Consider the following 23,282-nt stretch of genomic DNA (forward strand, 5'->3'; position numbering starts at 1 on the left):
TTTTAATGGAGACCAAACACACCTTTAAATGTATATTTACTTAATTACAGGTTTGACTTTATAAACTATTAAGTGAAATATTATAGCAACAATATATATATTGTGTAAATGGAAATAGAAAAATTGACTTAACTCTGTTTACAGTGTTGAAGTTGATGACAATTTGATCTAGCACACACTCGATGATCTTTAAGGTCCCTTCAAACCTAAGCCATTCTATAATTCTAATTAAAATTGTTAGCAATATAAAATTATTAATTATTCATAATCATTTAAAAAAATCATCAGGAAAATATTTTTTAAAGTATGCTTTGTGACTAGAAGACCAAATATAATGATTGCGTAATTAGAAAATCAAAATCCAAGAAATTATTGAAAAAACCCTTATTTTATGGAAAAATCCTCTTGGCTTTTTAAAATTAACTATTGAAGAACGTTTTTCAAAACTAAAGTGTAAACATTCAGTAGATAAGAGGAGTAACCATTAAAAGAACGCTAGTATTTGAACCACAGGAAGCTACAGTGGGTGTCTGAAGCTGCTGATGACTTTCAAAAGAACAAAGAGAATGTGAGGTACTGTTAATAAGTCTTTCAAGAGATCTGGACTTGAGCCACATAGTGCTTGGTCTGCAAATACTATGTTTAAAAATCAATCCTTTGCTTCACAGGAAGCCAATGCACTTTTGTCAAAATTAGAGCAACACGAACATCTGTCTTGGAGCCAGTTAACCATCTCACTGCTTGTAGTTTTCTGTTTTGTCCTTTCCCCTGTAAGAGGAGGAAGATAAAATTAAGCTTCCACAGAAACCCAAAGGTTAATATATTGGCAGCAATATGGCTGTACCATATGAACACACATCAGGGTCAGTGATTGAAAATTCAGGCAGGCATTAGTGCAAGATGGAACTGAGGATACTATATTTCAAAGCGGAATCTGAAGCCTGAAAGTTAGAACCAATTAAAATGTTGAGAATAAGTGAGGAAAGATCAGCACAGGTTATCACTTCATGTCTTCAAAGTTACCTTTTAAAATCTTTCTTTTAGACTGATTATTAGGAAGCACTAACAACAAGGTGCTGGCAATAGAATCTAACTGGCATTCTTTGCCTTCAGTTAGATTTTCTTCCAAAAGCAGGTTCTGAGAGAAAATATTTTGTTCTTTTTTTTTTCTAAGCATAAAATCAACGTTATTAGAAAAGACAAAAGGAGATTCCAACCAGAAGTAATTTCTACACAGAGGCATTATTACTCAAAGAATTAAATAACTGCTGCTTCAATCTCTGTTCAGTTGAGAACACTTCTCTTATTCAGGAAGAGCATGTGTGTGGATGAAGGTATGTATAAGGACCATGTATAAGAGAGTAGGATCAGGATCAAGCTCAGCTCTGCCTTCTGAATCCTGCCTTCTCGACCCCTGGCCTAATACTTGCATCACTTAGCTGACATTCCGTTCCCATTTCCTTCTTAAGGGGAGGATATTGCCCTACTTCTTTGCAGTGTCATTTTGAGGCCATGTAAAAAAGATCTGATTATGGTGTCAGTAGAGAGATATGCAAGTGAAATGTTCCTACCACAAAGTTGTCACAGCGAGGACTGGAGGGCTGCACTCTGAGCCTCACACTGGTAATGGGACTTGAAACTCTGCAGCAAGCAGCAGATTAAATACCTCAGCTTCAGAGGTGCGGACACATTGTGAATATTGTGTGACACACTGGGTATCCAAAGGGAGGAGCTGAGATGCTGTATCCCCAGTACATCAAATTCTTATGCAGCACTGGCTGGTACAAACTGAAGCTTGCAGTAGGCACTGCCACTACTAAAGGTATGTTAGTTCCCGTTTCCTCAGCCCTGGTAAACCACGGCTTCTTACACTTTTGAAATCCATCTGTCAGGAACTTTTCAGTACATTGCTGTAGGGCAGACTTCAGCTTGGGCTATTGGTTACAATAAATAATATTTCAAGCTCTTAAAAGAAAATTATCATATCTTAAGAAGAACATTCTTATGTGGGAAAAAAAGTATATATGTATGTATGTATGTATTTATTTATTTTAAGGAGCCTTAGTGCAGACAAAATAACTATTGGCTATTGAACTATTGAACTATGTTCAACTGCCTCATGGAGCCAATAGTAGACAAGTAAAATAATTTCATGGACATGCAAGTTTAAGAGTAATATAATGATTATTTTTAATATCCTCTGCTACTTGCTGTGAGTAAGTAGTTAGAATTTTCATCTTTTTCAATATTGTGCAGAGGATAATAGAACTTAATGGGGATTTTGGTAGTTTGCACAGCCCTTTCCTTTCCCTTGAGGGACTGAATTTCAAACAGTATGCTGAAAATCATCAAGCTCCATTTCCCCCCATATGTACATGTTAAACAAACCTTTACAGTGCAGTAATCATCAGTCTGTGTCTCTTGGAAATCAGTTTGTGTTCTCATTCCTGTACATAAACTCTTCTCAGGTAAGAAATAAAGCCAGCGAGGAACCTGAAGGTGAGGATTTCTTGGCTGCTTGAACACAGTTGTATGGTTTCATGGTAAGCCACAGCATTTCCATTTCCTCTATAGGTAGCTCATTAATCATTTTAGACTAATCTTTGTAAGTTAAATTTCACTATTACATCACAAACTGTATGAGAGTCACAGAACACTGGGATTTGTGCATTAAAGTCAGTAGTAAAATGTACTAATTTTTCTTCTACACTTCACAAATAAGAGGTACTTTAATAATTAGAGAAAGCAATTAATGGGACTGAAATAAATCAGATTATGACAACTTGTCATGGAATATTAAATAATGTAGCATTGATATAATTAAAGATCAAAGGCATGGATACATCAAAATAGCTTATGTTAATTATTTCATTTGAGAGTTAAGAAATATTGCGTAAGCATCTAGATCCATATTTATGTCCTTATTTACATATTTATAGCATTTTAGCTATACTAGGACAATGGCTATTTCCATTCTGCTTCTTACAGAGCCTCCCTGCAGTGCTAATCAAATCCTGACATCTGAGTCTAGCACTAAGATTTTTAAGATAATTAAGCACTTTAACCTAATGAACTTGCATTTTAATCCACAGTATTTGTTTAGGGCGAACCCAGGAGACCAGTAATGAGATATGGAATTTTACACACATTTAGACTGAAGGTTCTGATTGAGCCCGGGTTAGGAATGAGGTAGATCTACAAATTCATCTTGCAGGCAAAGCAATGAATTGATAGCAGAGTACATTACATGAGATTAGATTTTTCTTGCTGTAATAAAATATATTAGTTATTTCAATGCTTTTCCTGCACAAAGCTCCCCAAAATAAAACCCCACTGCAATCAACTTTAATTGACACTCTCAGCAGGCCAAATATTGAATGGAAATGGAGCCTGTATAAGGACTTTACCTCTGTGGCTGTGCCAGGAAAAGGGTAAGTTGTATAGTTGAAATAGCAAAAGGAAGCTTGCAACTGCCATCACTGTGACTTTGGATATCAGTCCCTAAGTATGTTTCATCAGCATTGCATTCCTTTACACTAAATGATATTGCCAGCAGCTAGAGGCATGCCTCTGGTGTGCTCAAATCCACGCTAGCAGGCAGAGTTATCTGATGCAGAACTCCACAGGGAAATGCTTTATCCACCTATTCACAGCAAACCTCACTAACATGAGGGAATATGAGCTGGCCATGTTTCCTCAGCTTAATAAAGAAGAGAAACAGGTCCAGGAAATAGATTTTTTGCCATCTCTGCTTAAATTTTTTTCCTCTATCCCACAAAAATGTTTAAGAATTCATATATTCTTTTGTTTAACTGAAACAAACCAGTATTTTTTGAAAGGGAGATAGGAGACTCACTTTCCAAAATAATTACTTCTCTGCATATAATTCAGAGAGAAGAGTTCAACTTTAACCTACGTTTTGGAGGTATCTCCTAGCCAATGCATCTTATTTATTCCATCAAAAAACAATTTAGAAATTTCTTATTTGGAGCTGTTCTTTTCCTATAATAAATCATTTTTCATCATTGTGGCTCTACAGCTCTGTTACTGGGCTGTAATGCAATGCAAGTGAGTCTAAAACTGAAGTCATTGCAGCAGTAAGGTGGGATGATTCCTGAGGGACAAACTGAGACATCTACAACACTGTACACCCAACAGCCTGACAACTAAAGCACTCCCCTGGGCTACAGAAGGCTGGTTTATGTTACTGTTCTGCTTCAGCATATGCTTTTTTGGCAGCTAATATGCTACTGATAGTATGGAAACAAAGACACCAAATTATAATGCATAGCAATGTGGCTCCTAACCATTCAGAAATAATGAGCTGTTCCTCTCTCCCTAAACATTCATGTTATCTCTCTTGTTTTGTTTTTTTTTTTAATAGATTTTTAAGACTGCATTTTCAAAACATTCACCACTACCATGAATAGTGAAAGATTTAGAAATTTGCATGTTCATTAGCTGAAGATGTCAAGCATTAACCTGATTTTCCTAGACATACTTTTCAAAAAGTTTCCCACTGTTTTTGAGTCTGTAAAGAAAATAATGACACAAATGTGCACTGGCAACACTGAATAGAATTTCTCTTCCAGTCCCATGCCATGTGGTCACATGTAGGAGGGAGAACAAAGTAGAAACAGTCTTATGAAGGGATGGCCCTGCAGTAAACAACCCTAGGGAACACCCAGATCGCTGTGAGTATGGCTCTAGTTGTATTCAAATCCAATAATAAATAGACCAATTGCAATTTCTGCAATATGTTTGCTTTTGTTAATTTCTGAAGGAAATCTTCATAATAATAAAAATGTCTTCAGTGAAATAACAGTCAAAAGAATATTTCCCAACCTGTTTTGATAGATAAGAGAAAATTAATTATAAAAAAATGAACATTTAAGATAGTTCACTGTTTTAGTATTCATTTTCTTTATAGCTGTGAGATGAGAAGCATTATCTATTTAATTTTCCAATTTTCTTTCATTTTCTAAAAGATTAATGTACAGTACACATCACTTTCAAGCTTTTGCTCAATACTTTACATGAGATCAGTGTCTGTCTTCCACAGTTAAGCCCGTGTACAAGCCTGCTGCTAAGCAATCCTTTAGCTAGAGATTCACAAAAGTAATCAAAAAAGTAACCACATCAGTTGCAAAACGTCTACCAAAAAATTAGATAATTGTACATGTTTGTTATTGAGTCAATGTTAACTGCTTTTCTTACTCTTAACGCACTCATTGATACTCACTTTATGGTAGCAGGACTGTAGCCTATCAAGTTCAGTATAAAGCGCTGAGGACTTCTGATAAGAGTACTTATGTGGATTATCCTTTTTTAGCTCAAATAGATTGTTTAATAGAAATATTATCAAAGGACTCTCCAGCTTGAATTGCTTGGAGATTTAGCTAAGCTGACTTTTTATCCACTCTTTAAAATTATATTTTTTTCTGATGTAATCTTAATATTCTATTCTCTCTCCAGATTATCATCCATCAACACCACTATCACTGACTTGCAAGATCAGCTCAAACATGCACATGATCTTCAACCTACTGTGTATTTGAAAAGACGATTTTAAGAATCACACATCAATACATGCATCAATAGAACACACATTAATTTTCGAAAAAAAGTTTCTGCAACATATATTTCTTTTCATTTCTTACTAGAGATTCAAGATGATTTAGTGCTAAGTATGAAATATTGGTTTCAGCTTAATTTATGAAAAAAAAATTGCAAACTTACATTAGTGGATATTTGTACACTTGATACAGTTTTAAAAGTCATTTCATTATCTCCTTAGTCAAAATACAGATAAAAGTTTATTTTTGTAAAATTTCTAACAGTTCCATTTTTGTAACAGGGAAGCTATGCTATCCTATATTAACTTTTACATTAAACATCAAATTAAGATGTCTGTGCTATCTATGATCAGATTAGTACTCTCTAGTTTCAGACATACTGTAGAGAAGATAATATATTTATCTTTCCTCCAAAGCAGAGGAAAGTATTTAATTAACTTCATATAGATTAATGATGTGGCAAATGGTTGTTTGTTTCTGTTTGATGGTGATCCCATGAAACCATTAGAGGTCCAACTTCAGCTATTAGTCACAATTCAGTGGCAGTAGAGCTTCAGAAAAGCCAAATGCAACACATCCCTGTGCCATGCTCATTGAAAAAGTGATGAAATATTAATCTCTCAGGCTCCACATGCAAAACGTAACAGAAAAGGAAGTCAGAATAAGAAAAAAGAGCACAGCAGGGGTTCTGTATATTAGCATCTACAAGCCACATTTAAAGGCTAAAGCAAAATGCAGCAACCCTTGCCCCACATGTTTGTAATTTTAAAACTCTTGTCATAGCTAAGTAATAGCATGGCCACAGCAGGATGCACCAAAATTAAAGGTAAAAGCTCTCCTAAGGGGTGAAGAGAAGAGGTAATGGTGCCAGAACAGTCACAGAAAAAGCCATTTATCTTGAGAGTGAGAGAGAGATCAAGGCAGAAGGACTAGATTAATTACAAAGATTCATTTAGTACTATTATCTTTTTCCTTTGTGACATCTGAAAGCCTTTGACTATTATCTATTGTAGAAATTTGCTCTGATGTAGGCATTTGGTCATTTATACGTGCACTGATTCTTGCTGACACAGAAACAAGCAGTGTTCTGCAAGTGACACCAGTCTCCCCAGCTCAAAGGCTGTCTTGAATGAAATACTTCAGGAATTTATGAAGTGTTCCCCAATAACAATAAGAAAAACAAATACACAGACACATGAAAAAAAGAAGTTTGTCAAAATGTTTTCATATGACAAAAATGTTTATGTTTAAGTTTCCTGATGTTTCAGATTTTGGTCTTGTGGCAAACGAAAATGAGGGGTAAAATAATAACTTGCATCTCAATTATCCCATCCAAATGTGCTCGGATGCAAAATATTACAACATCAGGTAAGCATCAGTCTCACTTTGATTTCACCAATTATGCAGTCTAGCAATTGCACCACCTTGGACCTAGAATGTCAGCAAAAGCCTAGAAAACACCTGCACAGAATGCCCTTAGTTTCATTAGTTTCATTAGTTGTTTTGATAACTTCTGCAAATCTATGACATAAAATTAATGGGTTTATATCATGTTATAGCTTTTTCCACACACCAGCCCTGCTGACTCCTCAGCAGTAAGTAGACTGTATTATCCTTGTTTTATCCTACCCTGTTCAGGCCATCATCTTCCTCCTTCTGACTGCCACAGTTCAGTCCATAGGCCTGTTTATCACATTAAATAACATATTCTGATCAAATCTCTGTCATTGTTCTCAAATTGTACTCAGATTGTACAGGAGCTTAAATATATAAAATATTTCAGCTTTTTCAACAGTATCAGGATTTTCAGTAAGCAGTAACATCCATTATCTGTGAATCTGAATACAAGCTGGAGAAATGCCCAGAGGAACCTCTTGAAATTCAACTAAGATAAGCGCAATGTCCTGCACCTGGGGAGGAGTAACTGCATGCACCAATATAGGTTAGGTGTTGACCGGCTGGAAAAATGGTACCCTGGAGTGTATGAAAAAGTGGCTAGCAGGTCAAGGGACATGATACTTCCCCCTGATGAAGCCATTAGACTACATTTAGACTACTGTGTCCAGTTCTGGGATCTCCATTACAGTAGAGGCATGGACCACCTGGAGGGAGTCCAGCAAAGGGCTACTAAAATGATAAAGGGACTGGAGAATTTCTCATATGGGGAAATGATAAGAGAGCTTGGCCTTTTCAACCTAGAGAAGAAAAAGCTCAAGGAGGAATCTGCATAAGGATCTGTGAGGAAAGTGTCAAGAGGATGGTGCCAGACCCTTCTCAGTGGTGCCCAGCAATAGGACAGCAGGCGACAGACACAAACTGCAACACAGGAAATTCCATCTGAACTGGAGAAAAAGCTTTGAGAATGGCAGAGCACTGGAACAGGCTGCCTAGAGACGTAGTAGAGCCTTCTGCTCTGGAGTTATTCAAAACCCACCTGGACATTTTGTTGTGCAGACTGCTATGGGGATCCTGCTTCAGGAGGAGGGTTGAACTAGATGATCTCCAGAGGTCCATTCCAACCTCAACTATTCTGTGATTCTCTGATTCTTCCCCTAACAAAAAGCTGTGGTGGATTTTCTAGACGTGATCATCAACTAGGGAATCAGATGAGTCAGTGTTTTAATTCCAGCTATAGTTACATGTGAGAATACTTGGGTATTATACCCTTGTTTAAATACTCATCTCAGTTATACAGAAGTTGGTTAGCGAGAGTCTCATGAACAAATGTTGCCATGATATGCTCATCAACTATCATATTTAAATACTGACATAGCAAAGCAGCAATTAGAAACAGTTTCAGCCTGGGATTGTTGCTGCTGCTCTTTGCTTCTCAAAAGATCTTTGCTTACTAAGAAATTTCAGTAGTCAGGCAGTCAGAATAATGATGCTCACACAGCCACAACTTTGAACGAAGTACAGATTTTGAATTCACCTTGTAGTACCTAAAACTATTACCAGGTTACATATCAAGCCTGCTCACTGTTAATACAATGTAAAGTGTACATATTATTATTAATGTGAAAGAGGGAAAAGGAAACATGAATTGTACTTATGTTTTTACTAAATTAAGCATTGTTTTACCCAAAATATGGAATGAAAAAATAAGTCAGTCTGGTTGAAGTTTCAGTTTCACACAAGGTTATTCAAACAGATGGATGCTGGCTTCTTAGAAATAGATCAGACCTTTACACCAACAAAAAAAAAATTAATTGAGGTAGAGAAAAGGAGAGAGTTTTTGGCTTTATTGTTGTTTGTTATTGTTTTGTTTTCTACCATCAATTTTACTGATCTATAATTTCTTCCTTCTTATGGCTTTGTTGTTCATTTTGTTTTTTAATAGACTAAGATTTTCAAATGTGCAAAAAATCAGAAGGAAACAAGACAGTTAAATAACAGAGTTCCATATCTTTTCCATTATGTGCCATCATATGGGGTTCCAGAGTGTAATACGGGGAAGGTCAAGCTAGAGGCACACCACAGCTGGACAAGTAATTTTTGAGGAGCATCCTGGAGTGCTCAGTTAAATTGAAGACTACAGTGAAATCTCTCTTTTTCTCTGATATCAATCTTCCTGGTTTGTTATCACTGATTACGAAGCCTTGCTGCATCTCATACTGGATTGATTTTTGTGCCAAATGCATAAATGAAATGGGAGCTTTCAAAAGAGTGAAAGAGTATCAACCAGAGATCAGCAACAACAACAACAACAACAACAACAACAACAAAAATTCCCAAACAAAAAACATTCCCCTTTTTCTCTAAATTGAAACTCTTCTACAAAAGGTACACCAAAGGCCCTTGTCATTTGACCTCCACCCTGTTGGTCAACACTAAAACATTTAGTTATTAACACAAAGACTGGAGGTTTTGCAGGTTTCTCATAGCCCACTGAATACACCTTTTTTACACTTAGAAATAAAGGCCCCAGACTTCTTACTGAGCTGGCAGTACAGAGATTAATGATTTGCACAGGCTCATCCCAGGGTGCCTGGCAGCTGGGACACAGCCACCACAGCCTTTGTTTCTGGCAGAGACAAGGCCAGGACTCTGGGAGACAAGGAGATGAGAGAGAGGGCAGACTCAAAAGGATGCCAGCATCCCCAGCTGCAAATACAAAGGACAACCCATCATGAACGATAAAATCTATTTTAGGAATAATAGAATAACTAAAGCCAAAAATCTAGCATAATGTAGAACCTGGAACCAACAAAGACAATGCAGGCTGTTCAAGAAAAAACTGTAAATAATTCCAGTGCAAGAGGAGGTGGAATACCTACCTCATTCAGTATGATATGCCTAGCAAAGGGTGATAGCTTGCCAAAACACCATGTCCCAGTCCAGCTGAAAGTTTGGCCTTATGGTCTAGGTTACTGCAAGGCTGACCAGAGCACCAGAGAAGAAGGGGCAGGAATTAGAGCAGGGTTTTGTATAAAAATTTAAACAGTGTCATCAAAGAGGTTTTTCTTCATGGATGATTTAGCAGGCATTGGTATCATTGAAGCTGGACCAAAAATCTTTTTTTTATCAAGCTGTAAAATTTTTAATTAAACTTACAGTAAATTATTATCTTTCTGTATAAAGTGTGTTCTCTTTTGTTACAGCAAGACTGTGAATTTAACATCCTTTCCAACTTTTCAATTTTACATGGTAGGGTAATGTACCATTATTTACAGTTTTACTACTCTGCCCTCCCTTTCATTTTGAAAATGTTACTCATCAACTCCTCTTAGAAGACTGAGAAAGCAAATTTCCTCTACTACTTTCAAAGATAAAAAATGACTGGGGGAAAAAAAAAAAAAAAAAAAATAAAAAAAAAAAAGAAGAAGACATAATTAACATGACTTTACTAATTACCGGTATTTTTTTTCCGTTTTGGTTTAGTTGATTTTAACTTTTTTTTTTTTCTCTCTCTTAAATGAAAAGTAGTTCCACACTGTGAATATCTTATTTAAGAGAAAATTTTATTTAAGGCAAATATTTAGTGTTTTCTATTGATAGAAAAAAATGAAAAAGAAATGAGTAAAAATGAGTAACATATTTATAGGTCTGTAAATACATACTCATTTAACTTTACAATTTTATTAACAATATCAACATAAGAAATTAAATTAGGAATATGCAAAGAGTTTGGCTGGATGCTTTTGCTCAGAGTTGAAGTCGACATCTCAATGCCCACGTGGAAGCCACTGATCAGTGCTGATCCTCAGAGGTCAGTATTGAGAGTGTTGAGATTAGCAGTATTTAACATAGTCGCTGGCAAAGTTGTCAGTGGGACTGAGAGCACACTTAGCAAATTTGCTTTTGACATCAAGCTGAGTGATGCATTTGACATGCTATAAGGAAAAGGTACCATGCAGAAGTACCTTGGCTTGAGATCTAGGAAGTTGCAAATCTGAAACTCAAGTGCAAATAAGGCCAAGTGCAAGGTCCTACACTTGGGTCAGAGCAATTCCAAACATGAATGCATGCTGGGCAGAGAATGTCTTGAATGCAGCCCTGAGGAAAAGGACTTGGGGATGTTGGTTGAATTCAACATGAGCCAGTAATGTACTCTTGCAACTCATATCCAGAAATGCTTCAAAAGAATCATGGACAGTAGGTCAAAGGTGATGATTCTCCCCCTCTTCTGCAGTACTACATGCAGCTTGGGCCCCCCAGCTCAAGGTCATTGACCTGCTGGATTCAGTCCAGAAGTATGCCACAAGAATGTTCAAAGGGATGAAGAACTTCTCATATGAAGACTTGCTCAGAGATTTGGAGTTGTTCAGCCTGGAGAAGGGAAGGATCCAGGGAGACCTCAACTGTACCTAAAGAGGGCCTAAAAGAAAGTCAGAGATGGAGTATTCATCAGGGAGTATAGTGACATCTTGAAAAATACTATTTTGTATCATCAAAAGAAGCTTTCAGTGCAGAAGACGTATGCAGTAACTTCATCTTTAAACAAACTTACTAATTGCAGCTCAGGTTCTGCAGTTTTAGTTAGGAGTCTCGGAAAACTTCCACCATGGAAGACAGGATAATATCTCAATGGAAACGGAGAAATCATGACCACCACATCACCTGTCCACTCATTCCAACTCCACATACACAGAATATCTGCACTGTCAGTACCATCTCTTTGTGCAAGGACCAGCATGTTAGCTCTGTAGGAAATGGTACTCTGGTCTTCTCGAGTTATTTATTGCGCAAAAAATCAATATAAAATTAACAAGTATTTCACTGATACAGCTTGCTTTCTTGAAACTGGGAGCCTATATGCATTTTCTAGCATCTTACTTTGTCATTATGGCATTTCAGATACTAACAGAACCACACCTGATGCTGCCTCATGTTGCTTTTATGTGGACATTTATTAAAATGTGCAAATGAAGTTTAACCACTAATAACTTTTACGTTATATAAGAAGTTCATGGAAATGTCTGCTTTCTTGGTGCTAAAACAGTGACTTAACCTGAAGAAGTTCCAGAATGTGAGATAACATTTTCTATTAAATCATGGCTCATCTCAAGTTGTATTCCAGTAAAACTGAATAGAAAATGTAGTCCCAAGATTTTATTACATAGAAAATGCTGTTTTCAAAATGAGAGCTCCTTGTGTTCTCCTTTTGCATTTCCTTGTGTTCTCCTTTTTACTTCAGCTATTCTTCCTCTTTTTTTTTCAATAAAGTATTGCACATAAACAGGAGATTGATTAGATTGAAAACTTCTCTTTCTTTTTTAACTAAGTCATTAATTTTTTGCCCCAGTTTATTATACATGAGCAATTCCAGCAAAAATGTGCCTTCATGTATAGCACAGCACACGTTTTGTCTACTGAAAGTAAACACTGGATTGTAGTCTCAGGCATCGACTGAACACAGACTGTGATGGAAGGAGTGATGGTGAAATATGAGAGATATCCTATGAGTCACATCAGGGATGCATGAGCAGAAAACAGATTAATTTGTCTCTTTGATCTCCTATGTACAGAATGTAATCTTGGTTTTGGTTTGTTTGTTTAGGTAATTTGCATTTTCTCCACATTCAAATCAACTTTCTCCTCTCATGTCACAGCACAAAAAGGCTGATAAACTTGAAAAAAAATATACGCAAAACAGAATGGATAGTTTGCAAAGTGTTACTTTAATATTCATTCTTGGATGCTCAGAGGGAAGCTATGCTTTACAGCTGTCAGTAGAAAACAGGTACTGTTACAAGGGAGGAAGAGCAACTGTTGGTTATGTTCTCCTGAGCACTGAAATTAGCCTTTTTGCTTGTTTACATCACATTTATTTAGACTGCAGTAAGCCAGGCCCAGCTGAACAGAAGTACATCTGCAAACAGACCTAAGTGGCTCATGGTTCACCAGTGCCAAATCACACTGAGCTGCTGGTGGGGTCTGCACCAGATGCAAAACAACCCTGCTACCTCTTTCTCATTCCAGAGACAGCGACCAGGGCAGCTTGTGGGCACCTCTTGTGGGACTTCTTGGCCCTCCCTAGCACATGTGGAAAAAGGGCAGACACCAGCCTAAAAGGCTGCTGGGGCAGCTGGCACTGCCAGCTATGGAGCCTGGAGCAATTCCAGGGAGTACGTGCGTAGAAGTGCTAATGGGAGATTGTGACCTACAGCAATCTTCATAGACACTGCTGCTAACCCACTGTAAAGCTCGCTCCCTGTGGGGCAGCAATGGGCGGGGGGGGGGGAATAGTTGGGGGAGAAAGAGCGCAATGGAACAAAAGACTTTTGATACTTGTTTCCTAGGTAGGAAAACTATTGTTGGCCATAGTTGGGCATTATTTTGCAGGAGGCAAAAGGAAAAAAGACAACACAGGAGAAACAGCTGCAGATTTTATTGCAGCAGTTCACAGTCCTGCTGAATACAGTAATATTTAATGAACGGCTAATAAGCAGAAAGGCTGGTGATATAAAGAAGAGCAGTTTATCAGCACAGCTTCCTCTTCTGAGCCCCGGCTGCTCTGCTAAATACCACATACCTTTTTATCTGTTATGAAGTTTATTTTCCCTTCTAACATCAACAACAAGAAGCTACAGAAAAACAGACAAGGAAATTAAATCTAAAAGTTATGTTAAAGATAATTAACATTGTGACATAATCTGACAAAAGCCAGGAAATTGAAAGCTAAGGCTGACACTCTATCTCTAACGCTGTTTTTCCATGACATGACTTAAAGCATGAGTTACAGCTTTAACTTTAAATTTCCTGTCTTTTGTCAGTTTGTGTCACAACCTTCACATATTTAAACATCAGTCTTGTGCATTTAATTCTACATTACCCTTTTTACTGCTGTTTCACATTTCAATAAAACAGAACCTTCTAAAAATAGTTCTGAGAAAAACATGTATTAATTTGAAGTTGTCCAAGTCTGGCATTTGACCTTCACTATACATTTTTCTCAAATGAAAGTTAACAGAAAACATTTTCTGGCATCAAACAAAGCTATTTCATTTATAAACCACATATGATAAAAATAAATCTCTAGGAAAAAATAGAAAAATCTATATTCAGTGGATAAACCATTCTTCACATCACATTTGTTATTTATTGCATCTGTAGATCCATCTCATATTAATAATTTTACTTTATGAGGTATAGTAAAAACGGAATAGTAACTGTCTCCATGGAATTCAGCATACGACTGTAAATGCTCTGAATGGGCCTCAGACTTATTGTATAACAAAAATAGTGCATTTCAAGGAAGAAATATTAGTGTTGCAACGCTTGAAGGTGGAAAAGTAAAGGAAATGTGCTTGTAAACATCAGTAGTTTCAAAGCACTACAAATATGTTTGCAATGTATTCTACTCTGTTTACAAGAGAAAAAGCAAGACCAAATTAATTGCCGACATATATCTTGCTGCTAGTAATGTGCTATTCTATTCCAAAAGCTTATATTTTTTCATCTCTTTATAGGTATTAGGTTAACAGACAGAGATGATAATTTAGAGATAAAGAATGCAGCTTTGTGCTTCTACACTATCCATCCAGAACAGCCCGCATTTTAAATTGTCTGGAACAGCTGTATATATTTTCTAACAAAAACTCTATAAGTTTATTAAGGCAACCAAAATTTTATTTCCTTTTTTTTAAAGTAGAGTGAAGTAAAAAGGTAGTAACATTAGTTGTGTAACTATAGGCATCTTGTTAGTTCTAATTTGGCCAGTGAGGAGATAGGAAATAGCATACTAGAAATCTTTCTGCAAACCAGTAATATCATATATGATATAACTAGATTATTTTATATCTGAACTTGTCTAAGAGAGACATATTTATCCAAGTATTTCATCAGAATTACACCAGGAATTTTCCTTTGGAAAATAATTTAATCTGGTGGTGCAGATTCTTCTCCAGTACAAATCCCCTGATCTACTTTGGCTTGATTTATGACAGGTAGGAATGAGGCCTATTGTGCCTAAAAACCAAAATTTTTGTTGCTCAGAAAAAACTGCTAAGATGAAAAGTAAAGCAATCTTAATTGTAGCACCCAACGAATAAATATTTTTCCTAAACGTATTCATATATTCAGTTCTTTTTAATAAACATCTTCTAAATTCCTAAAAAAAAAAAAGTTTATATATTTTAAAATATAGACTTTTTGATATAATATAGATATTAATAATTGTTAACAAATCAATATCTTTCCTGAGGATGTACTTTTTTGTCAAAGCTACTTCATTCACACCAAACATACACATAACTCAAAGGACACATCCACAGGAGGAGTCTAATAAGTTGGTCAAGGTACACATACACATCAATATGCATCTCTCTGTATCTCTTCCCATTACCCACATGAACATACATACTATTTGGTCTAGTATTGATTCCTGGAAGCTAAATTCCTGGACATTTTTCATTCTTTTTGCATGAATCCAGTAAACAAAGGAATAAACATAAAAAACTAATAAGTTGCATAGATTAGCAGTTTTACTAGAGGCATAAAAATGAAGGCTCCCCTCTCCAGTGTATGGAAACTGTTGAGTCACAGCCTAAAGCACTGACTGATCACCTAGAGAAAAGACTGGGTCAGCCCTAGGAGCACAGGTGAAGGCAATTCAACTGTGTGACCAGAAGGGTTGTAGCCTGGCTGCACCTCTCTTAGACCCCATTTAAGGGCTGACTGCCACTAGGGAAGGATCTTTGGTTGGAGATCCCTTTCTTGTAGAGTTTTTCCCTGTGAGCCTAGATCTTGGGAGGGAGGTGAGCATTCTTTCCCTATTTGTCCCTTTTGCCATTTCACTCTTGTATAGTCTTTCCACTGCACTAGTCTTTCCAACTATAACATCCAGCCAAAAGGTGATAAGCTCAGAGATAGATGACACAAGTTTCTACCTTTGCAAAAATAAAGATATAGCTTTTTAAATCAAAGTAATTTAATATCAGATATGCACAGGTTTGTTTTTGTTCTTTGTTTGTTTGTACGTTTTTCCCATTTATTACATTCCTACTTTGTCTTCTGAAGTCCTAGTTGTTGCCAGATGCCATAGGAAGACTCTGACTTTGTATCTGTTTCTCCATGGCATTTACTTACTACTACTCTAGAAAGTGGTATGGGAATGGTTAAGTAAATGCTACATTCAAAAAAGAAGCCGCAGCATACGTGAAGCATACTTTCTTTAATCTGAAGTAGAACTATCTTTGAATTTACATTATGGACACAACTGATTTACAAGTAAAATCTATGCCTCTTTTCCCTGTGGGCCACTTTTGGATAACCTGTTCCTTTACTGTTTTTGCAAGCCTTGTATATGATAGAAAGGATTTTTGGCAATAGTTTAGAGAATTCCTCCCCCGCATATTCTTATGAACTCCATCTGGCCAGTGAAAGAATCGAAGTTGAACAGTACATCGAATCCCCAAGTGATATACTCCTAAATACATTGTTTCTCATAATGTTTTAAAGAATTATGTTTGAGTAAGGAAATTGAGGACTTAGTAGTATATTGATAATTAACACAGCAGATGTTGTGCGACTCTTGGCTGCAATAGCTTTTCTTTTTGAAAAGAAAATAAGTAAATTAGGCAACAAGAAATACATTATGGGAGGGTTGATTTAGTTTGATGTTTAAAATAGTCTAGCCTTATAAATATTATATTTCATGTCTGAAATGAAAATGTTCTTCAGTCTTTAAAACTTGCTTTTTTGTGTGTGCATTTTTTTTGTTTAAGCTCAAAATGAACCCATATTTTCTTTGATTTATTGGGTAACATCATAAGGGAGGCAAGACTGTAACCTCAGGCAAGCCATATGCAGGAGCAGGTTCCAGAGACACTTTATTGCTTTCTACCAGCGGTAGGTTAGCATTGGCTGTCTTCCTTCTGAATAGGTTACAACTGCTATCAGATACATCTGTTCAGCATTTTACTGCAAAGAGAATGTAATGCCAAAGCAATGCTAAACTTAGATTGCCCATTTCCTGAAATTACTGCTCTCAAAAAGTTCACATAAAGTTTTCTGCTCTGTAATTTTAATGTCTGACAAACAAAATTTGAAGCAATATTTTAATTTCATACATTATCCATAAACTTCTGCAAAAAATATAATTAGTATAATCACTGTCATCTGCCAGCACAGAAAAGAGATTCTGGAAATAATTTATGCTGTTTTATTCTGTTTTGTTGCTGCTGTTTTCTTTGAATGAAGAAAAACTGCATTGCCGTGCTCTCACCTTGCACGGTGGACAATTCTAGACAACTGTTTATCCTCTTCTATTGAAGAAATAGTTTGGATTTTATATCAGTTTAGATATTTACCACATTTTCAAAGGAGATTTTACTTTAAAACTTTCTATTCTGTTTCCATCATACGAGCTTGTACAACCTTAAAACACAGAATCATGGAATCATAGATATCGTTAAAAAAGACCTCTGAGCTCATCTAGTCCAACCATCACCATCATGCCCTCAGATATGCTGAGGTGGCCAAAAAAGCAACAAAAACATATAGGTAATTAAAGCCAATCTCACTACATTTGCCTTCTTATAAGACAATGTCTTCCCCTTTATATAGATGACTAAGACAAGAAGGGACTATTCTTGAGTGCGATGACTGTTGAAGTCCGTGACTTACCATCAGGATAAAGGTCAGTTCTGGAACATCGACTTCCCTGGTTGCTTGTTGTCCTCCTGCAGATTCAGTGGTGTAAAATATAAGTACTGCGTCCTGCTGTCATAGCTCAAATAACATATGCTAAAGCCTAGCACCTAGATTTACTTTCCCACAATTGGCATTGTGAAGCACAGCTAAATAGTTCTCTAAATTATGTGAATACTTAGAGTTGTACAGCTTTTCTAATCCAGGTGGTCAGCTCCTTCTTATAATAATTGAGTGCATTGCAAGGCTTTCACAATCAGAGAAATACCTTCTTTTTCATCTACACTGGACTCAGGGGAGAGGTCATTTTCAACAGGTTTTTCAAGACAGGACCAGTATTTCTGCTCATGCCTCCCCATGCTCCTGTAGCCTGTGTGAGCATTTTAAGTCAGCGTTAGGCAACACTGTATTGCACTATGGAGGAGTACCTGGAGAGGCTGCCTCCGTGCCTGCATCATTCAGACACTCACACATGTAAGCTAGGTACAGCGAGAGCGATGAGCAGTGATGGTGAGAGGTGTGATGTTGCCTTCCCGCGATCTGGCTCACTGCACCAGAGCACTGGTGATTTTAGTGGAGAGCAAACATGCTGGCACCCAAACTGCAGGACAGAATAAATGCAAGCAGACCTGCCTACTTGGATTCAGGGGAAGAATGTCCTGTGACTATGTAACAGTTAATATAGGATGCTAGGGAATATGTGAAGATGATTATGGGATACTTACAGGAATGAGCAGGAGGGCTGTGGACTGGAGGAGCTCATAGGACAAGCGTATGTGTGTCCATGTGCGGACACGCAGCACGGATAAATACAAACTCAGCCCCACTGTTGGCTGTGGCTGGGACATGGAGCTGTGGCAGCTTTGCTGCATCCATCAGGGTAGAAGGACCCCCCAAGATTCAGCTACAGCTAACAATATGAACAAGATATGTTGCAAAGTGTCATTTCAATGCCTGAATTTTTCAGCCTCCACAGTTTAATTACATTTCAGTATTATTTTTGATCTATCTGTAGCCACTGCTCCATCACTGCATCAAAAATGAGAGATAATGAATGAAAAATATCTGAAGAAGGATCAAAACAACAACTTTATTTTTACGTGTCCAAACCAAGTGAACTGATGACTGAAGGAAATAGAAATTTACTTCCAGCGAAGTAAGGTTGAGCCATTTTTCAAGACACAATGTACTAGTTTTAGCAGTGAAGCAGCACCAGACTAAATAAATAAATAAAGAGAGAGAGAAGACTTTTATATTCCTATTTCCGTCAGAGATTTAACACTGTACTTTGATTTATTTTTTTTCTTGTGTGATTTTTATTAGTTTTTCAGGAAGGTAGGAAAGACATAACTTGGCATGAAATACAAAATTTACATGATATTATAGTTACTTCTTAATACTCCCATATTTATTAGTCAAGAACATAATGTTTCATGATGCAATGTTAGTGGACTTGTCAGATATATAAAAGGAATTATTATATATTGTGGTGGTGGTGGTTGTTGTTTGCTTGTTCTCTGTGAAAATTTTCCTCTTCCTTTCTTTCATAGGAAATATTTTCTGGTCATCCAAAGATTTGAAACTCCTGTAACATCTGATTAAGCACAAGCACATAGAGAAGTACACTGCCAGCCCAGATGTATCTGTGATGACACATCTTCTGAAGGAGCTAACAAAATTTTTGCAATGCTTAGGCACAAAGTTTGTAGTCTACAACCTCTCAGATTCATGAAAGAAGCAATCTGACTTAACCTGAAACTGAAAAAGGAACAGAACAATGCCTTCTCTTTTCCCATTTCACTGTGCACGAGGGAACCTGAGTTATATTGCCTTCTCAATGTTTAAGTTGCTTATGTTTGTTATGGTACACATAACCTCTTCAGAGAACATCCTGAATATCTTTTCAAAAATAATATCAGTTTTGTTTTAGATATGTTTTAAGTTTTTCTATGATGCATTTAGCATGAAGTTCTAACAATAGCAGTCAGTCAATTTGAGAAAAGAACAGCAGTCAGGTAAGTTGCTAAGGTTATTACAGTGACAAAAGCATCCAATTATTCTCTTTACTGAACAAATATGTTTAAAAATCAATATGCATTATTCTAGTTTGATAAATAGTTGAAACATTTTCTTTAAATCAATATCTTACGTAAAGTATATTTTACTAGAAGACTGAAATCTGACATAGTTCACATAGAATTTGGCAGTCCTATTTCATCTGGTCCATGTGAAGCAAAGGTATAGAACACATTTCCTAGAGTAGTTTTTTAATGAATTATCATGCACTGACTGACACCTGGACAGACTTGGAGAGCTGTGTGTATTCGTTTACCACTTTGAGTGCATCTCATCTCTTATTTCAATATCAATCCACTGAAAGCTGTGGCTATATTTTTTCAGATAAATTTTTTGTAAGTAATAGACATTGAATTATGAAAGTAAATAGAAATTTTACCACTGTCACTGAAATGCTCAAGTTTTGACTATTAGTATTGTAGCTGAACAAACACCAGGAAGAATTTTTTGTTTTTCTGTGAGCAAATATGCACAAACTCTCCAACTCATCCAGTAAAAAAAGTCATGCAAGGCAACAGACATTCTCTGCTTCTTTTTATCTTGGTATGACTCAAAGCTTGTATTGAGGGAAGCACATTAAGAATGTGTTTAAGTCATAAAGAAATTAGTTTAATTTAAGCATATGCTTTCAAGGTTTTTCTGAAAGCTTGCCTTCTGCATGAGTTCAGTTGAGTCTGAACTTGAAGGAATTTCAAAGATACTTTTGAAGTATACAACACAGTTGTGTGCAAATCAGTGTCACTCAACTATGTCATAGTCTACAGTGACTCACACTCATAAAGCTGGGATGAAAAACAGGCCATACACTATCCTGAATTAACATAGTTAACATAAGTGAAAGGACAGTGACACTGTCCTGCACTGTCCTGCAGTCACAGATGAAATAGCAACAGTAGGACAGAGAAACTAATCTGAATCCTAACTACGGGAACCCAAAATATTTCTGGCTCAATTTGTCAAAGTAAGGTTTTATTCATTTTTATTTATTTTTTAAAACAATTTAGTGGCTAAATTTTAAAAGAAACTAATCCAAACAGCTTCTGGGTGGAACACAAAAAGATACTGGTGTGCAAACAAGTACGCTAGTCACTCTTGTGTTCCTGTGCATTGACTGACACTGAGAAATGTATAGGTGACCAATACTGGTTGGAAAATCTTGTATCTATCGTTCTATATTTTTTTAATGGGAAATTTGGAAGAGTTTAAGTCTTCTATAGAATGAATTGCAATACTTCCTACAGCAGCAGAGGACTATTTGGCAGTTGTTTTGCTAGGAAAAATGCAGACAAATTGTAGATTTATACTGGGGGGAGGGGAGGGGAGAAAAAACCCACTGAGAAGCCTAGAACAAAAGTAAGCATTATTTTTTAGGTTCAAAAGCCAGAACTGTTGAGAGTTCATTATGTGTGTTGATACTAGAGGAAGAAAATAATAAATTCTGTCTATAATCAGGCATGGACATAGTATATGGTAGGTCAGCCTGATTTATTGCAGATATTTATGAATTTCTTTTCCTCATAAACAACAATTAGCTTAATATTAAGCAGAACACTACATGAGTGAAACACATCAAGCTTGTGAGATAAGTCTAATCTCAGCCACTAGACAAGTTGTTAATAGACATTCAAATCTCAGTGCAGTTACATTTACTTTCCCCTGCTAAGTAGAAAGGTGTTTGGTATTCTCTGCAGCTGGTGTCACTAGAATGATGCTAATGATAGTTGATCTCCTTCTTGCTCTTGCATAACTCAAGTCCTCTATTAAAATCAAAGCTGTCAGAAAGAAAATGATAGAATAAAACCAGATGTAATGTTAATCTCCACTTCTGGCATCATCCACCTAAATGCGCAAAAATATTCTTTATCAGATGCAATTGCTTTCATGAACGCTTACATACGTGCCTCCTTAATCACTGACATTTACTTGATGGAAAAAAAAAAAAAGCTTCTTGCTGTGCAAATAAGTGTGTTAAATGAGTTTCTCGTTTGGTTTTTCCTCCCTCTTTGCTGATGCCCTAGCTTGTGGCCTTACAGAACATAGTACATGAGCTGACTTTGGTAATTTAAACAAATCTGAAACTTCTCTTCAACTCAGGGACCACTGAGTATTTGTTGAATCTTGTCCTTCTGTTGGTTCCAGCTCATTTTCCTTACTGTCGGCCCTTTCTCTAAAAAATTAAGTTCCTCATCCATCTTATTGCCACATTGGCATGAATCGATCTGCAACAGAATCCCTCTCTGACATGTCAACCAGTTCTACATCACCAAAAGATAAATTCATCAAAATTTTTGTTTGGCCTCAAAACAGATTTTTTCCTTTCAATCTAGTGATATAGAGAATGCTTTCAATAATGTAGTTGAAACTGATTTCCTTCATTCAGCCCAAGGAATGTCAAAGTAACAGTCTGCTAACGTATGGGAAGTTGTTACACCTAGCTGAAAAAAAATGTGGATTTTTTTTAAAACTTTTTTTTTAATATATCTATAGCTACAATCTCTCCTGAGTGAGCACATTTTAATTTCCAACAATGACTATACAATTAGTCCATAATGTGTTTGGTTTCATTACGGCTATAACCATCACTGCAGAGTAAGGCAAAGAAGATATGAATAGAGAACCAATTTTCTATATGTCGGTCTCCTTAAAGTATAAAAAAGAGTCTTGAAATGTTAGGACAACACAAACCTTTTTCAATCTTCTTTGCTATGTGCTACTCCAGGTCTAGGACATCATAGAATTTAATCATTCAAGTGTGTGATGGAGGACTGGGCTTCACAATCAGAAATATTTTCTGCTCCAAATTGTACTGTCTATCACTACAAACTGTTACATCTACCTCAAATCATTGTGTTGATATACAATGAAATAAAATATGTCAAACTTCTCACTCCAAATGAAGTTTAGTGATTTACAGTAACATGGTAAATTCTAAAATATGAGCTTCTTCCAAGAATTTCAGCAGGATTTGGTATCATTTATTTTAAATATCTACATATTATTATCAAAGATAAGATGGAAGACTGCAACAGAAACATAAAAATCCCAGAAAGATGCTAGTGAGCCAACTTATCCAGAAACTTAGACTACTCCTAGAATCTAAGCTAAGGTGCTGAGCTATATAAGTGTTTCAGGCTTCTCAGAGCCAACTCGTTATTATGATATAATATCTCTATTATATTGGTCCAGACTGCACACTACAGATATATTGTTAGAATGCTTAAATAATCAGCAATCCTCTTGTCTGCAAAATCCATCAGCATATATCTCCTAGTCATAGAACTTGCGCTCAAATGTGCATACAGAGATCTGACAGATCACTAGCTCAGCAACACTGATATAACATGACCTTAAATATAAAAATTATGATTCAGAAAAAAATACTAAAAATTGTTGTTATAGCTGTACAGTTATTTAAGATATTTATCTAGATACATTTCTCCCCTTCATCCAAAGTGTACTTCTTAGGCCCTCCATGCAGCTATTATTACTATTACTCACAGCTGTAACATTCCCAACATTGCAAAAAAAAAAAAAAAA

The 23,282-nt window shown here is 36.3% G+C and overlaps 1 long non-coding RNA gene across 1 annotated transcript; it reads left to right on the forward strand.

Moving 5' to 3' along the window:
* The first annotated feature begins 15,718 nt into the window (after window positions 1-15,718).
* On the forward strand, window positions 15,719-22,164 carry LOC109365616. Its single transcript, XR_002111320.2, has 4 exons — window positions 15,719-15,775; window positions 17,586-17,658; window positions 18,685-18,825; window positions 19,220-22,164. It is a non-coding gene; the product is annotated as an uncharacterized LOC109365616 (long non-coding RNA).
* The last annotated feature ends 1,118 nt before the right edge of the window (window positions 22,165-23,282 follow it).

The sequence above is a fragment of the Meleagris gallopavo genome, chromosome 1, assembly GCF_000146605.3.
Source record: "Meleagris gallopavo isolate NT-WF06-2002-E0010 breed Aviagen turkey brand Nicholas breeding stock chromosome 1, Turkey_5.1, whole genome shotgun sequence".
NCBI classification, from domain to species: Eukaryota; Metazoa; Chordata; class Aves; order Galliformes; family Phasianidae; genus Meleagris; species Meleagris gallopavo.